Genomic DNA, 16,111 nt, shown 5'->3' on the forward strand with positions numbered 1-16,111 from the left:
CCCCAAATTTACAGCCAGCTTTTCCTCCAGAGTGAAGTGTTAAGCATACTAAAATTAAGAGAACAATCACTTTTATTGGTGGCATCCATCACGGTGACAGTGTATGGCTAAGACTAAATGACAAGACAATAAAGAAATATGTTCCTATCAGAATGCTTACATCAAAGCCTGTTTTCTCTGTTTTAATCAATGTCCTGGCAAGAGCTATCTCCATCCTATAAACTACAATGCAGAATAAAGCACAAATCTGCTTTAACAAAAGGAATTCTCCTATGTACAGAGTAGCTTATATATACATGGAATATTTCTGAAGGATTCTTTTTTTTTTTTTGATACTGAATGTTTATTCAAGACTAGTATGCAAAACATTTACAAACAGTCCCATGGAGGACTCACAAATATTTTAAATTCAGGATGTGGATTTAACATTCACAGTGCATAAGGCGAAAGGTGTATCAACTATGTATCTGCAACTTCATGTGAAAGAGAATTTTACTTTAGCAAATACTTCCTTTACATAGAGGAAAATGTCCTTAAACATATCTACTTTAATTTTAGTACACTCAGAGTAGGGAAAAAACAGTGTTTCCTTTTATACAGGTCTCAAGAATTAAATAAAATTGACTCCATAGATCATGGTTAAGAAACACATGGTAAAGAATGGTTTCAAAATACTTATATTTTTGTTTTCAATTAAACTCCCCCAAATTGATTTTCTTTAACAACAGAGTCTTTATTCCACTTGATAACAATTTTCATGTTAAGCGATATTATATGCTTGTCCTCTTTAAACATTTAAAACAATTAGGACATAGAGGCATTATCTAAAGTTTCAAACTGATAGAGAAGTCAGTTTACACACCTTCATCTTATGAATAGTGAATAAAACAAGGTACATTCTGCTGTGAATGTAATGAAAAAAAGTACTCTTAGCAATAAAGTAGCCCTCCCTCTTTACCATTACTTTAATTCCATCACACAGAAGGCAAAGAAAACAATTCCAATACTTCAATATCTGCTAAGGATGATCTATGGCCCTTGGAGTATATGTATGCGTGGACACACCCCACATGCACATCTACGTAAGTATGTCTGTCTGTATGTATTTAATCAATACAACTGGAGGAATTACATACAACCATGAAAAAATACAATAAAAGCAATAAATGAAAAATACTAAGTGAATAAAAGTTAACATAAGCCATAGGAGATTTCAGAGAAGGGACAGGCCCATGGATAAGAGATTAAGACTTCAAGGTGAAAGTGACATTTGTTCTAAACCCTAAAGGACAACTATAACTGTGAAAAGCTGGGAGATGAAGGTAGGATATTCCAGCTTCAGAACTGTGAATTAAGATTTTTAAAGACGCATGCTCACCAAAGCACTCCGAAAGAAAAAAATGGAAGAGCATAAGTGGAAGGGGGAAAAGAGGAATCTATGGAGGAGACCTTATATCCCTTAACTTTGAACTCTATTCTGGAATTACCAATGAACTATTAATGGAATTTTAAACCAAGAAGTGATATGATCAAAGCAGTCCCTTAAGGTTAAAAGGCAGGTATGCAGGCAATACTGGATAAGGAAGAGGCTGAAGGTAGTAAGTCATAATCAGAATGGTTTAGGAGAAAGTGACAGATTTAATATACTTTTGTTTATACTACTGGCATACAAAGGACAGGGAAAAATGCCAAAAACTCTCAGCCTATCACAGGTATGACTCACTTAACAACAATGTGGTTTTTGTAAATCCATTAATACCCAGAGATATTTTGATCTTTTGATTCTCAGTAATTCAGGGCCCACACTTATTGGTGAACTTCAGCTTCCTTATCAGAGGGCTAAGATCTCTACAGCAGTATGTATGTAATAGTGTACCCAGCTTCTTTAAGATACCCCAGGGCTAAATGTGAATCTGTATCCCCTAGCAGTGGCTCTCAAGCTTTTTACTGAGCCTGAGAATTACCAGGGAAGCTATGTAAAATGCAGATTTCTAATCCTCATTTTAGACCTACAGAATATATGTTTTTTTAAGAGGTATCCCAGGTAATTCCTCAAGTCCACCTTAGACAAGTCATTTAAGCTCCCTAGCTTTGCTACCATTACCTGTAAAATAGGTACAATATCACTGTCTTACAGAGGTATGAGAATTAAATGATATAATATGTATTATTAAGTATCCAGGAATAGCCCTGGCACTTTGTAGATGCTAATATGATAGCTCTACCTTCTCCTTTACATGTTAATTTTGGACTTACTGATACTGGGTTTCTTAAGACTAGAGGATAGTTCCCAGTAGACTTACAGAGTCCCTATTTGTTCTATTAACTAATAAAAGAATATGGCACCTTAGGAGAAGCTTTTCTCTTCCTCTTTCTTTTCTGCTGCAAATAAGGTAGTTATATGTGCTTTTCTTCTGTCTTTTCTTACATAAAAAGACTGGCCTTCAAACTTGGATCAAACAAGCAACACAGAGAAAGTAGGCCAAAATGAGTGAAGAAAGATGAACTGTTAGGCCCATCCACTTCCAGAACTCCTCCCTTCAACTTTTCTCCTCTTCTTGCCAGTTTCCTGGCAAATTGAACAAGGTTGTGATGGTTAAGAGTTGGGGCTAGACACAGGGGTGCTGTAGGTGCTATCACCCTTCCAGCATGTGCTTAACCTCCTGGTTTGCAGAGGGCAATGGCATGTATTCACTTGGATGCTAAAGACAAGCCCTTTTCTTGGCAAGGGGATCTGACTACATGAGGCAGGACACTGTACAAGAGGCCTCACATCTGACTCTCATTTAGAGTCCAGAAGGCCCACTCCTTCAGCCATATCCTACATCCTGGCCTTTTAGTTACTTCTAGAAGGTCTTGTTGGTATATTAAGAAAGGAAAATAGGGTCAAATCCTAGCTTCATCACCGACTTAGCTGTGGAACACTGAACAAGTTATTTAAGCCCAAATTCAATTTTCTCAAGTTAATTTGAAGCTGTTCTGTAGGCAGTGGGTAACTGATGGTTTTTGAGGAGGAAGGTAACAAACAAAATTAGCTCCCTTAACCTGCTGTATAGCACAGGGAGCTCAGCTCAGAGCTCTGTGATGGCCCAGTTGGGTGGGATGGCGGGGGGGGCGGGGGGGGGGAGGAGGGAGGGAGGTCCAAGAGGGAGGGGATGTGTGTATGCGCATGGCTGATTCACTTCACAGTGCAGCAGAAACCAACACAACATTGCAAAGCAACTATACTCCAATAAAAAATTAAAAAAAAAAATAGCTCCCTTCTCCCAAAACAGTGCCCCTCCAAAAAAAACCAAACACAGACTAATTTTTTAATTTACATTTTTTCTGTAAAAATAAAAAACTAGAGTTAAATTCTCAAAGTCTAAATTAGACTAAATATAAAACTGCTATACAACCCACTGAAAGGATTTATAGTTAGCATCCCTCAAAAGTATCTAGTCATCTTCCACCTTTTTCCTTTTTCCTAAATTCATTCTGCTCCAGTCTTCACTATCATCACATGCACTTTATTCCATCAAACATCATTTTTCAGGATCAACCTACGTGAATAATCATTAAGCCTCTTTAGAGCTTTCCCAAACTTAAACTTTGTCATTTTGATTATACACCCCAAAGCATTACTTTCCTCACTTTTTTTGTTTAGTACCAGAATGTTCTAAAAAAGAAACAATAAAAGTTGTTTATTTCCCTAAAAAGAAAGATCAGTATATCCAATGGCTATTAAGTTAACCACTTAATAAAACACATCAAAAACTACTCATCCTTATGTTATTAACTGAAACTAGAACATAATGAATTAGTTAACCTAATACTTTGCCATTTATTTCATGCTTACAAGATTACGCACAACCTAAGTGTCCATCATCGGATGAATGGATAAAGAAGATGTGGCACATATATACAATGGAATATTACTCAGCCATAAAAAGAAACAAAATTGAGCTACTTGTAATCAGGTGGATTGACCTAGAGTCTGTCACACAGAGTGAAGTAAGTCAGAAAGAGAAAGACAAATACCATATGCTAACACATATATATGGAATTTAAGAAAAAAAAATGTCATGAAGAACCTAGGGGTAAGACAGGAATAAAGACACAGACCTACTAGAGAATGGACTTGAGGACACAGGGAGGGAGAAGGGTAAGCTAGGATGAAGTGAGAGAGTGGCATGGACATATATACACTACCAAACGTAAAACAGATAGCTAGTGGGAAGCAGCCGCATAGCACAGGGAGATCAGCTCGGTGCTTTGTGACCACCTGGAGGGGAGGGATAGGGAGGGTGGGAGGGAGGGAGACGCAAGAGGGAAGAGATATGGGAACATATGTACATGTACAACTGATTCACTTTGCTATAAAGCAGAAACTAACAACAACAAAAAAGAAATCAAAATGGCTTCTCGTAACTTGTTTGCTTTCGAAATACTTCACATTTCAACCCCATATCCATACAAAGAGAGAAAATCCAAACATACTCTCCTTACCTAAAATCAGCAGAGAAGGCTAAAAAGCATTATTTAGGACTTCTTTAGACCTTGAAAAACAGTTACACTCCCAATGTGTATTTAAATTACAAATCAGTTTTTATCCCGTGACACTGCTTCAACTTAAGTTCATCATAGTTAAACTGACTGGGCTACTGCTTCATCTTTCAAGTCAGATGGAGATTCTTTTGCATCAAGGCTCGTATTCAAGATTTCTTCTTCAGCAAAACTGACTGTTAAATTAGGTAGAAGTTCTCCAAGACTACATGGTATTGTGGTTCTCAATCTTTGTTCCACTGGAGAAAACCTAATTAGTGGTGAAAGAGACCGTTTTCTTTCATTAAGGGACATGCGTGAAGATGGTTTTGTATAGTCAGTGTGCAAATCATGAGTGCCCAAACAGTTAAGCATATCATCAGTTTGCATGTATTGGGAAGTAAGGCTTAATTCAGGTTTGTCTTTCAACTGTTTCAGGATTAGAGAGGCAAATTTCTTCCCTTTGCTTGGACAGAGATTTCTTCAGAGCTTCATATCCACTGCAAGTAGCCTGTAAATTGAAGTCTGATTCTGGAGTAGTTTGTCTTCCTTCCACAACACCTTCTGGGAAAATGCCACTGTGCATAGGACTATTTGCTTCCAGTTTAAAACTGGCCTCTGTACTACTGGAGCTATTAAGACTTAAGTGACCAACTTCTTCTGGAAGAGTTTCATGTAATATGCCAAAATCACTATCTTTAAAACTGGAACTAATTCCACTTGATACCTGAAAAGAGTTCCATAACATACTTTTATGCATGGAAAGATCTCTGTAAAAAGCTTTCGAGTCTGATATTTTAATATACTATTCTTCACTGCTACCTATCACATCTCTCCTATTGCCTACAGCAGGGTAGAATGTCTCTATTTGGCTAGTTTCTAAAAGTTTGTTCTGTAAAGCTGTACATTCCAAATCTTGCTTACAAATTATGTCCTTATTTAACAAATCTGACAGATTTTGTTTTGTTGGTTCACCTATGTAACTGGTCACCACAGGTTTCTGAAGCACACACTTCAGGCAATCTGAAACAACTTTCTCTTCAGGCAAATGAGAATGGCTAGAATCGGACATAGTGGTTGCTGAGAAAAAACTGGCCCTGTTAAACTATTTTTGATTATGCACCACAGGTAAGGATTCTGGCAACACTTCTCTATGTTCAGTATCCATCTGAATTGGTTCTGTACTCCTGTTTTCTTCTATTTTAACAGCTTTTCTCCATGAGCTCCTAATATCACTTATCAAGTTTTCTGGAGTTCAAGGAACTTGATTCCTTGTTAAGAACAGGTTAGAAACTAGAGAGTCAATTAGTTCCTCTAACATTACTTCTTTTCCTTTAGAAGGTTGTGGTGAATCAGATAAAACTGCCCTTGCAACCTCTTCTACCAGATGATCTTGCTATTTTTGGAACGGATCACTTTTTTAGCTGGCAGAGACCCTCCAAATGCACTACTCTTTGCAATATGTGATGATGAAGAGTCTTCCACTTCAAATTCTGGTGTTTTCTTAGAAACTGTTTCATTTTTCTCTCTAGAAGATGTCAACTTCCTGTCCTTTTCAAGTAGTGTAACACTGTTTCTATCTGATGGTGAAATGAGCTGTAATAGGAAAGAAGCAGGGCTCTTGGCTAGATCACATTTAGTTTCCAGCGTATCACTTGCCCTTCTTGCAATCATTTTCCTGGATATGTTACTTAGGTGTATCTGGAAGTGAAGCAGGCTACTGCAAAAGAATACTCTTCGCGTATGCTTCTTCTGAGGCAGGATCAAACGAAAGGGGAGACACAGGTGGTAAAAGATCCACAGCTGGAGTCCAACCTTTAATTAGACTGAAAGGAGACAGGCCGAGAAATTCTTTCCAAATTTTATGCCATTCTTCTTGTTTTTCAACAATAGAATGTCTTATAGTTGTGAGATCTTCTTTTATTTTATACCTCATATGTTTCAGATCTGACAGTCTTTCTCGCTGAAATTTGGTCTCTTTTTCAAGGAAGTGAAGGTCTATTGTCAGTCTTGCTTGGTCAGCCTGACAATGTTCACATTTCATTACTTTCAAGACTTCATTTAATAACTGAATAACTGTTAAGACATTCAATTTTCCAGCCTCATAAACATTTCCTATGTGCAACTGACACATTTTTTTCTCAATTTTGTCAGGTAAGAGCCTTGGAATATTGATAGCAACATTAGTTCCATCTGAAGTATATTGGTTAACAAGACTAAGGACTGAACTAACAACTTCTCTCTCTTTTTCCAGAAACATGAATGTTTCATTCACTGAAGCCCACAAAGACCGAACCTTTTGAATTTTCTCTTGTATATTACTTTGATCATCATAGGGTTCCATTTTTTTAATTTGGTTTTGCTGTCCTATACATTCTGATCTCAAATTTCATGCTTGTTTAACTGACAATTGTGCATTTTCCTGGCATTTTCAGGTAACACAATCTTCTCTCTGCAAAATTTGTAAAAATCTGTTATGTGCTACATGGCATCTGGCAATGCACTTGTGCAAATCTTGTGGCTTTACATTAAATGTCTCTGTAAAATGTACAGAATTTTTAGAATGGGTTTTTATATTTTTTATTGCAACAAATCTTGCAGACTGATACATCAAATGAGTAAACTTAGGACCACCAGGAGAAAGAAATAGTGAACCCACAACTGGAGGAAAGCTACTTCCACATTCAGCAGAAATCTTTTTTAACCATTCACAGCAATGTTCTCGGAATTCAGTATCACTTTTTTGGTCAAATGGAGGCCAACAAAGTTTGAACACTTCTTTACTGAGAGACTGGTCAAGTGTTTGAAACAAAAAATAAGAAACTATTTGAAAGGCCTCACGGTTCAACTTGTCAAACATGTTCACTCCGAGGTGCGTGTGTGACACCATCTTTCCACAGGCTACGGTCGCCGAGCCCAGCTCGAAGCCGAGTGCCTGCAGATACATCCAGAGATGCTCCTTCTCCAAAGTGGTGACCCAGGCTGAACTCATCTTCGTGGTAGGCAGGGACTGGCAAAGGAAGAAAGCGCAGGGTCCAGCGACCAAAAGGGCCCCTCAGGCTTTTTCCCTACAGGCAGCCTGACGTGACTGCAACCCCTCCATTGCCACTGCCTGATCCTCTCTCGCCTGGAACCATTTCTCCTCAAACGGCCTCAAATGCCTCAAGTGGCCTGAGATTCTAAAGTCTCAGGGAAATAGAGCCTCTAAGGGTAGTACGGAACAGCAGCCAAAGGGAAGTCCTGAAGGATTCTTTATAAGCTGGTAGCAGTATTAGCCCCCAGGAAAAGGAACTGGAGGGCTAGAGGGGAAAAGTTGATTAAAGACTTACTTTTTACAATTTACCCTTTTGATCTTTTTAAATATTATAATATGTTCCTGTATTATACAATGACTAAATGATTAAAATAAAATATATTTCCTATTAATTATTATAAATACATACATTTTTGATTCAGTGATTTTATTTGTGGGAATTTACCCAACAAAGAAACCTAAATATGTACAAGATGACATGGGTAGGTGATTGTTCATTAAAACATTGCTTGTAATATAAAAACCTGGCAACAATACCCATAACCATTAATAGGGCAACAGTGAAATAAATGAAAATATTATATGAATATAAGTAATCTCGATAAATATCAATGAATTAAATGAATTTAACCCTAATTTCCAACAAACATATGAACAGAAGCTCAATGACAGTATAATTGGGGAAATATAAAGTAAAATATCAATGAAAGAGACTTCCATATCCATTAGATTAACAAAGTATGACAATATCATGTGTTGGTTATGATGTAGGGAAACCGAAACTCTCAAGCAGTGTTTTGCCAATCTTTTGTCAGAACCTAAATATCCCCACGTTTTCAACCCATGGGGTCTACTAGTCTTCAACATGCGCTGTCCAAAAGGCCCACTCATCCTCCCATATACCCCCCCAAAAACATCTAACGTTCACTCTTTCAAGAAACCTCCCTGTGCTTCCCTGGTGGTGCAGTGGTTGAGAGTCCACCTGCCAATGCAGGGGACACAGGTTCGTGCCCCGGTCCGGGAAGATCCCACATGCCGCGGAGCGGCTGGGCCCGTGAGCCATGGCCACTAAGCCTGCGCGTCCGGAGCCTGTGCTCCGCAACGGGAGAGGCCACGGCAGGGAGAGGCCCGCGTACCGCAAAAAAAAAAAAAAAAAAAAAAAGAAACCTCCCTGGTGTGTACAAGGTGCCTTTCTCACTGTTTGCAGCCGATGTCCACATATACAGCCCAGAATCCTGATCCCTGTTGCCCTGTCTGCTTTCTTGATCCTCTGGTGTGGGATCTTTTAGTTTCTCTCATCTTTTTCATTAGTGGAATCTACGGCATTATATCCACCAAAGTTTTTATCTGTCCACCTTCAAACACTCGTTGTCCTATGCCTTTGATTCTGCACTTTATGCTTATTGCTTACTGTTATCATTGCTATAGCAGCATGATAGTAGACTGGGCAGACAACATGTTTTTTTGGGAGATGGAGTGAGAAAGAGAAAAAAGCAAAGAGCTAACATTTATTGAGCATTAACTAAATGCCCACAACTCTATAAAATTTATTTTTTATTATTAAAAAAATATTTGAAAGGAAGGCAATATTATTTTACTCATGAGGAAACCGGTCTCGTTTTTGCTTTTTCTTAAAATTGTGTGTGTGTGTTTTTTTTTTACTTGTGTGTGCGGAGACCAAGGAGGGTTCTGAGCAAAGACAACACTTCTCAGCATTACCAGTGAAGCACTTTTGCGGTTAGATATGATCTCCGTAACCTGACCCCCATCCCTACCCCTCTCACCTCCATGACCTTTCCTCTTACTGCCCTTCCCATCCTAGAGTCATCCAGCAGCCCTGGCCATCTTGGTTTCCTCACACACTCCAGACATGCAGACATTCTCAGGACCTTTGCACTTGCTGCTTCCTCTGCTTGGAATATCTTCCCCCCAGTGACTCACTCCCTCACCTCTTGCAGGTCTTTGCTCAAACCTCTCCTCAATAATAACTACTGAACTTAAAACTGTAACTCCCTGTCACAGTCCTCCCTACCGCTCTTGCCTTTTTGTTTTTCTTTATTGCACTTCACTTACCAACATCTGATCAGCTAAGTATTTTATTTATTTGTGCACTCTCTGTCTTCCCCACCAGAGCGTAAATTCCATAGGACAGGCAGGGACTTTATCTGACTGGTCCCTTCCTATGTCTAGACCATTTCCTGGCACATAGCAAATGTTCCATTAACATCTACCAAATAAAATGAAATAAATGAATAAAGTTTAGGAAATTTTGAGTTAGGCAAAGTTATTCCGATTTCTTAGCTGCAGGAGAAAGTGCCTCTAGTATTCTCATGAGCATTTTCAATCACCAAGAATAGAATGCATGCATAATTTCCCAAACTTATGTGGACATATAGACCTCTTTTCATGGAGCAGGTTGTAGGGACTTGTGCTTAAATGGAGATAGGTTTGTAAGAGCAGGTTTTGATGAGAAGGGGAAGGGGGAGGACACTAGAATGCAATGTGTCTGAAGTGAAGTGGGAGAAAGCAATTCATTCATTCACTTGTTTGTTCAGAAAATATCTATCAAGTGCACCTGATGGGGCTTGAGCCCTTCCAGGCTAAGGGGACAAGGCAGAGATCAAAAGCCGCTGGGGTCCCAGCTTTCACAGAGCTCATGTCCTCTTCTGACCTCTCTGACTTTGCTGACTGCTTTTAATCCTATAAAACACAGGGGAAAATGTTCCAAGCCTATGTTACTCTCCTTCTAAGACTTTTCTTTCTGAAACAAATACAAATACCATATGATATCACTTAAACGTGGAATCTAAAATATGACACAAATGAACCTATCTGCGAAACAGAAACAGAATCACGGACATAGAGAACAGGCTTGTGCTTGCCAAGGGGGAGGGGGTTGGGGGGAGGGATGGACTGGGAGGTTGGGGTTAGCAGATATAAGCTTTTATATACAGATTGCATAGACAACAAGGTCCTACTGTATAGCACAGAGAACCATATTCAGTATCCTGTGATAAACCACAATGCAAAAGAATATTAAAAAAGAATGTATATATATGTATAACAGAATCACTTTGCTGTACAGCAGATACTAACACAACATTGTAGATCAACTATACTCAATAAAAAAAATTTAAAAAGACTTTTCTTTCTGATTAGAATATATAGAAGTATAATTAATCCCTGGGTGAAGATGCCACACGCATATTTGTGAAGCAACACAAGCTATGGATTTCCTAGCTCCTCTGATTTCATCCCTTCAAGGTCTGCACCATAATGAATAGCCCACCATCTAGAAGGTATGACTGAGGAATCCCAGAGAACCACGATCAACAGAATTGTACTCTTTCATCCTATCTTCCTTTGCAGCAAGGGAGATGATCATAAAGCAGAAGAAAAGGGGCTGGCTAGAATACTAATTGGCGAGAGATTGCTTTATCATCTCCAGTAGCCAATAAATATAAATAAAGAAAGAATTTTATCCTTAAGGTCTTGTCTTCCTGATAGAACAGGGCAACAGCTTATTGTTCAGTGAGTTATTGTACCTAAAATTTCACTCTGAAAATTACTTGTCATGGCAACAGGCAAGCGTCATCCCTGAAGCCAGCTGCCTGAAGCAGATAGATTGTTTCAATTATCTAATTTGCACAATGAATGAACCCTGCTTATAGGAAATCCATAGGTGGTTGGCAGTGGCAAATGGCGGCTGTGACATGTTGGGAGGCGGTAGATTTATATTCTCTCTCAAAATACAGAGCAGGATTGTGATTTTCTGTAAACATTCACAGAAGTAAAAGGAGGAAGAGCAGGAAGAAGGGAAGAACTCATTATAACTTCCCCTTTTGTCTTGGCTCCTGGGATGTACCTTTTCTTTCCAAATTGCCCTTTCTCTGTGTGTGTGTTTAGTTCAGACAATACTACATGTAGGCGTGGACACTTTTGCGGTCTATTATCTAACTGGCCCGCCCTCTTCCCACTGTGCCTCTTAAGAGTGCTTTGGAGGTGTTAGATATATGGCCAGAAAATGTCCCTAAGAACTCCTTGGCTTCAAGGGAAAGTGCTATTTCACACAGGAAATTTCTGCCCCACCCGGATAGTCATCCTGGGTTTTGATTAAACCAGGAAGGAGGTTGCCTTGTGATGGGTGCATTCTCACCCTCCAACTCAGCCCTCAGGAGTGTGTTACTCACTAATATGGTCCTTCGTTGCTCCTTCCCACCCTTCCTATCCTAAACAGGCTGATATAGCTCTACATTTACCTCCCTTTCTCATTTCCTCTATTCTCACCAGCGTCTACATATTCTGTTTGTGGCTTTTTTAGGGAAGACAGTTTAAACCAAGATGACTACCAAGAAACTAGGCTTTCCCAAAGCAATGAATCTTCATGGTGGAATTTCAGGCACCAAGAGAATGTTTATGTTGCACTGATATTGGATTTTTAAAATTTCTTTGTTTCTTTTTGTAGCCAGTGAGGGTAAGGCACAAAGCCTTCAGTCACACTGTGTGCCGTCAACCTTTCCAATCGAACCCAGTTCTTAGGAGGACTCTCAGACCTGAAGAAACCTGCCACCCATTCATCCTATAGTTTCACTTAGATTTTCAATACTTTCAGACATTGAGTACATTTTAAAAATTCCCATTCCCTGCACTGATTTCTTCCTCCAAATAATCACATTTCCTTTTTCCATGCAATTTTTTTGTTGTTGTTGTTTTTTGTTGGCTGCCTTGGTTCTTCGTTGCTGCACGAGGGCTTCCTCTAGCTGTGGCGAGCAGGGGCTAGTCTTCGTTGCAGTGCACGGGCTTCTCGTTGCAGTGGCTTCTCTTGTTGCAGAACACGGGATCTGGGCATGCGGGCTTCAGTAGTTGCAGCACACGAGCTCAGTAGCTGCAGCACACGGGCCCTAGAGCGCAGGCTCAGTAGTTGCAGCACATGGACTTAGTTGCTCCACAGCATGTGGGATTTTCTCAGACCAGGGATTGAACCCATGTCCCTTGCATTGGCAGGTGGATTCCTAGCCACTGCACCACCAGGGAAGTCCCTCCACGCAAATTTTTTAAAAAAGAAGAAATTAGTTTCACTGTAATATTTTTGGGGGTGGTACTGACATTGACTGAGTTGGTTCGTTTTCAAAGGAATGCTTGCTAAATCCCCAAAATGAACAGGGACTTGGGCATTCAGTTATGCATCAGTTCAATATACTTGCTGGGCAAAGTTCAGTTTACAAGGCTAAATTCAGAAATTATTTTCTTTTTAATTCACTGGAAGAACACATAGGAAAAAGGTTTTCCAAAGTCCATAGGCTGGTGTACACTATACGCATCTCCAGAAAATCCAGAGCCATATTTTCACCCTAAAGGCTCTGGTGACAGATAAGAGAAGCTGTAATCATTAATGTTTTAAGTTCTGGCCTTGTGAGAATTTCTGATCTGTCTCGTCTTTTCAATCTTTGTTCAAGGAACATCTGTCTTCAGTTCAATAGTTTAAACTCTAATGACCAAATCAGTAAATGTTTATTTTGTAAATTGGCAAAGGGAAAGACAGAAGCAGGCTCAACCTTTCACTAGTATTTTGTTTATTGTGATAGAAAATGTCATCAGATAAATTAGAGCCAGGAAGCTTTTTTCTAACAGGCACATAACATTTATTAATGAGAGGTTGAGGATCGTTTTGTTTAAAAAAATGAAAAGGGTATTGAAGTAGCATACTTGAATGTTCTGTGTCAATGCCCTTTACCTCATGATGAGTTAAGATAATGATGAACCTTTGCAACAAAATCGGTATACTTGGTGTTGTCGGTATTAAACATACTGTGGTATTTGCAAGATACTTCAGGAATAAATGGATTCAGGCTCTTGTAGAGGGTCAGAATCAAGTGAGAAGTGTGGAGAGTCAAGGGTAAGACAATTTAAATTTTCACAAAATTTGGAATGAGAACTCTATGAAAAAAGGATTTCTTTGACTCCTTGCAGGAGCAGGTGTAAGAGGGATGTTAGATGCATGCATAATTGGCATACACATCACATTTCTTTCTATACTTTTATTCCCAAAGTGTATCATTTATATTCTTAAGTTTTATGACTGGGGAATCCCAAAAGCCTGACTCCCTATAAATTGCAACAACCATTGTATTTTCAATGCAGATTAGTTTATAAACATTTCTACTTGAACTTCCTCTTCATATAAGCCCAGACAAGAAGTTCAGTGAGGCCTGGGCTGACTTTCACGGTGCTATAGAGTTACTAGTCTTCCTCAGAAGGGTCTATCAAGATGCTACAGCTTGGGCTTCCCTGGTGACACAGTGGTTGAGAATCCACATGTCAATGCAGGGGACACAGGTTAGAGCCCCGGTCTGGGAAGATCTCACATGCCGTGGAGCAACTAAGCCCGTGTGCCACAGCTACTGAGCCTGTGCTCTAGAGACCACGAGCCACAACTACTGAGCCTGCGCTCTAGAGCCCACGAGCCACAACTACTGAGCCCACGTGCCCTAGAACCCGAGCACCACAACAAGAGAGGCCACCGCAATGAGAAGCACCAGCACCACAACGAAGAGTAGCTCCCGCTCGCCGCAACTAGAGAAAGCCCACGTGCAGCAGCGAAGACCAAACGCAGCCAAAAATAAATAAATAAATAAGTAAATTTTTTAAAAGAAAAAAAGATGCTACAGCTTTAAAATATATAAGGATTTTGAAGGGTTCCATTTAAACAGGCTTTGAGCAAGGGCTCAAAACACTGCCAGAAGGGTGGGAACAACCAGGAATCAGATTTTGAGCAAGTGGTATGAGGTCACGTTCCAAGGATTTGGCTTGGATCTGCAGTTGGAGAAAGTGTTAAACACGCTGCTGCAAGAACTGAAGACCTCGACTTCTACGAATAAAGAAACCAATCTCTCACGCTTCATGAAAGAGTTCCTGGATGAACAGACCAGGAACATAAGCTATCTGGAATACCAGCTTAACTATCAGAAGGACTTAGAAAAGGCGGCCAAGAGTGAAGGACAGCCTGAAAAGGCTGCTGAAGCATCTGACACATCAGGTAAAGAGAGAACATCTGAAGGCAACACAGCAAGTCTTCCCACCCGGCAGGTCCCAAAGTCAGCTACTTAAGAATCTTGATCTTCTCCATTTGACGGAAGTGTGCTTTCCTTTTCACCTCACAAATAAATCTGTTTTGCATTAGAAAAAACAGGGCTGGTATAGGCAGCATGCCTACCAAGGCCAACATGGTGGAGCCAGTCAATTACAAGGACCAGGCAAGGCTGTGCCCACTGATGTGAGGCCTGAAACCAGGCATCCTGTACAGTGGTTTAGAAACGAGAGTAAGTCAACTTGGACAGATGGCACAAGAAGCCAGCTTTTTATTCATTCTCTAAATATTTAGAGTACCTCTTATGTGTCAGGTACTCTGTTAGGTGCTAAGGATATACTGGTGGACAAAACAGACTTGGTCCCTACTTAACTGAGTTTATAAATCAGTGGGAAGGAAGACATATATTTTTTAAATTATGACATATATAAAATACGCACTAACAAACAGCCTTAGTCTTAAGTGCTATGAAAGGAAAATACAAGAAAAACTTTTTTTTATTGATATATAGTTGACACACAATATTATGTGAGTTTCAGGTGTACTAAATAGTAATTTGACATTTACATACATTATGAAATGACCACCACGATAAGCCTAGTAAACATCTGTCTCCAAAGTTATTACTGCATTATTGACCATATGCCTTCTGCTGTATATTACATCCCCATAACTTATTTATTCTATTACTGAAGGTTTGTATCTTCTGATCCCTTCCACCTAGTTCACCCACCCCCATCCCCTGCCCTTCTGGCAACCACCTGTTTGTTCTATCTATGAGTCTGTTTTCTCGGTTTTTGTTTGTTTTTTTCTTAGATTCCACATATATGTGAGATCTACAGCATTTGTCTTTCTCTCTCTGACTTATTTCATTTAGCTAATACCCTCCCAATCCACCCATGTTGCTGCAAATGGCAAGATTTCATTGTTTGTGGCTGAATAATATTCCATTGTATATATACACCGCATCTACTTAATCCATTACTCTATCAATGGACACTTAGGCTGCTTCCATATCTTGGCTACTGTAACTAATGCTGCAATGAATGTTGAGGTGCATATATCTTTTGGAATTAGTGCTTTTGTTTTTTTCAGGCAAATACTCATAAGTGAAATTGCTGGAACACATGGTAGTTCTTTTCTTAATTTTCCAAGAAACCTTCATACTATGGGTGTGCTGGCAGGCACCACTGGTCCTTGGCCTGGTTGGCTGCCAGGCCCTGCCTCATGTGATGGCTGCAGGCCTGTTGTAAGGCAGGGTTAGGGGTTAGGCTTCCCACATGGTTGGCTGTATGGCCTGGGGAGGTTTGGTGGCTGCCGCCTGTCTACTGGCAGATACGCCCAGATCCCCCCAGAGCTGGGTGCATGGCGCCGGGGGCACATCGCTGGCGCTGACCCACTGGTGAGAAGGTAAGCTCCTGACACTAACAGGCTAGAGGGTGGATTCCAAAATGGGGCTTGCCATC

The 16,111-nt window shown here is 39.9% G+C and overlaps 1 protein-coding gene and 1 pseudogene across 13 annotated transcripts in view; both read right to left on the reverse strand.

Moving 5' to 3' along the window:
- DPP10 (dipeptidyl peptidase like 10) overlaps positions 1–16,111 on the reverse strand; it is a 1,578,941-nt gene that overhangs the window by 1,422,527 nt on the left and 140,303 nt on the right. The gene's annotated exons all lie outside the window — the stretch shown is intronic.
- On the reverse strand, positions 4,573–7,868 carry LOC307187884 (HAUS augmin-like complex subunit 6; annotated as a pseudogene). The gene has a single exon. The product of its transcript is annotated as an HAUS augmin-like complex subunit 6 (transcript).

Source organism: Stenella coeruleoalba (assembly GCF_951394435.1).
Source record: "Stenella coeruleoalba genome assembly, chromosome: 6".
NCBI classification, from domain to species: Eukaryota; Metazoa; Chordata; class Mammalia; order Artiodactyla; family Delphinidae; genus Stenella; species Stenella coeruleoalba.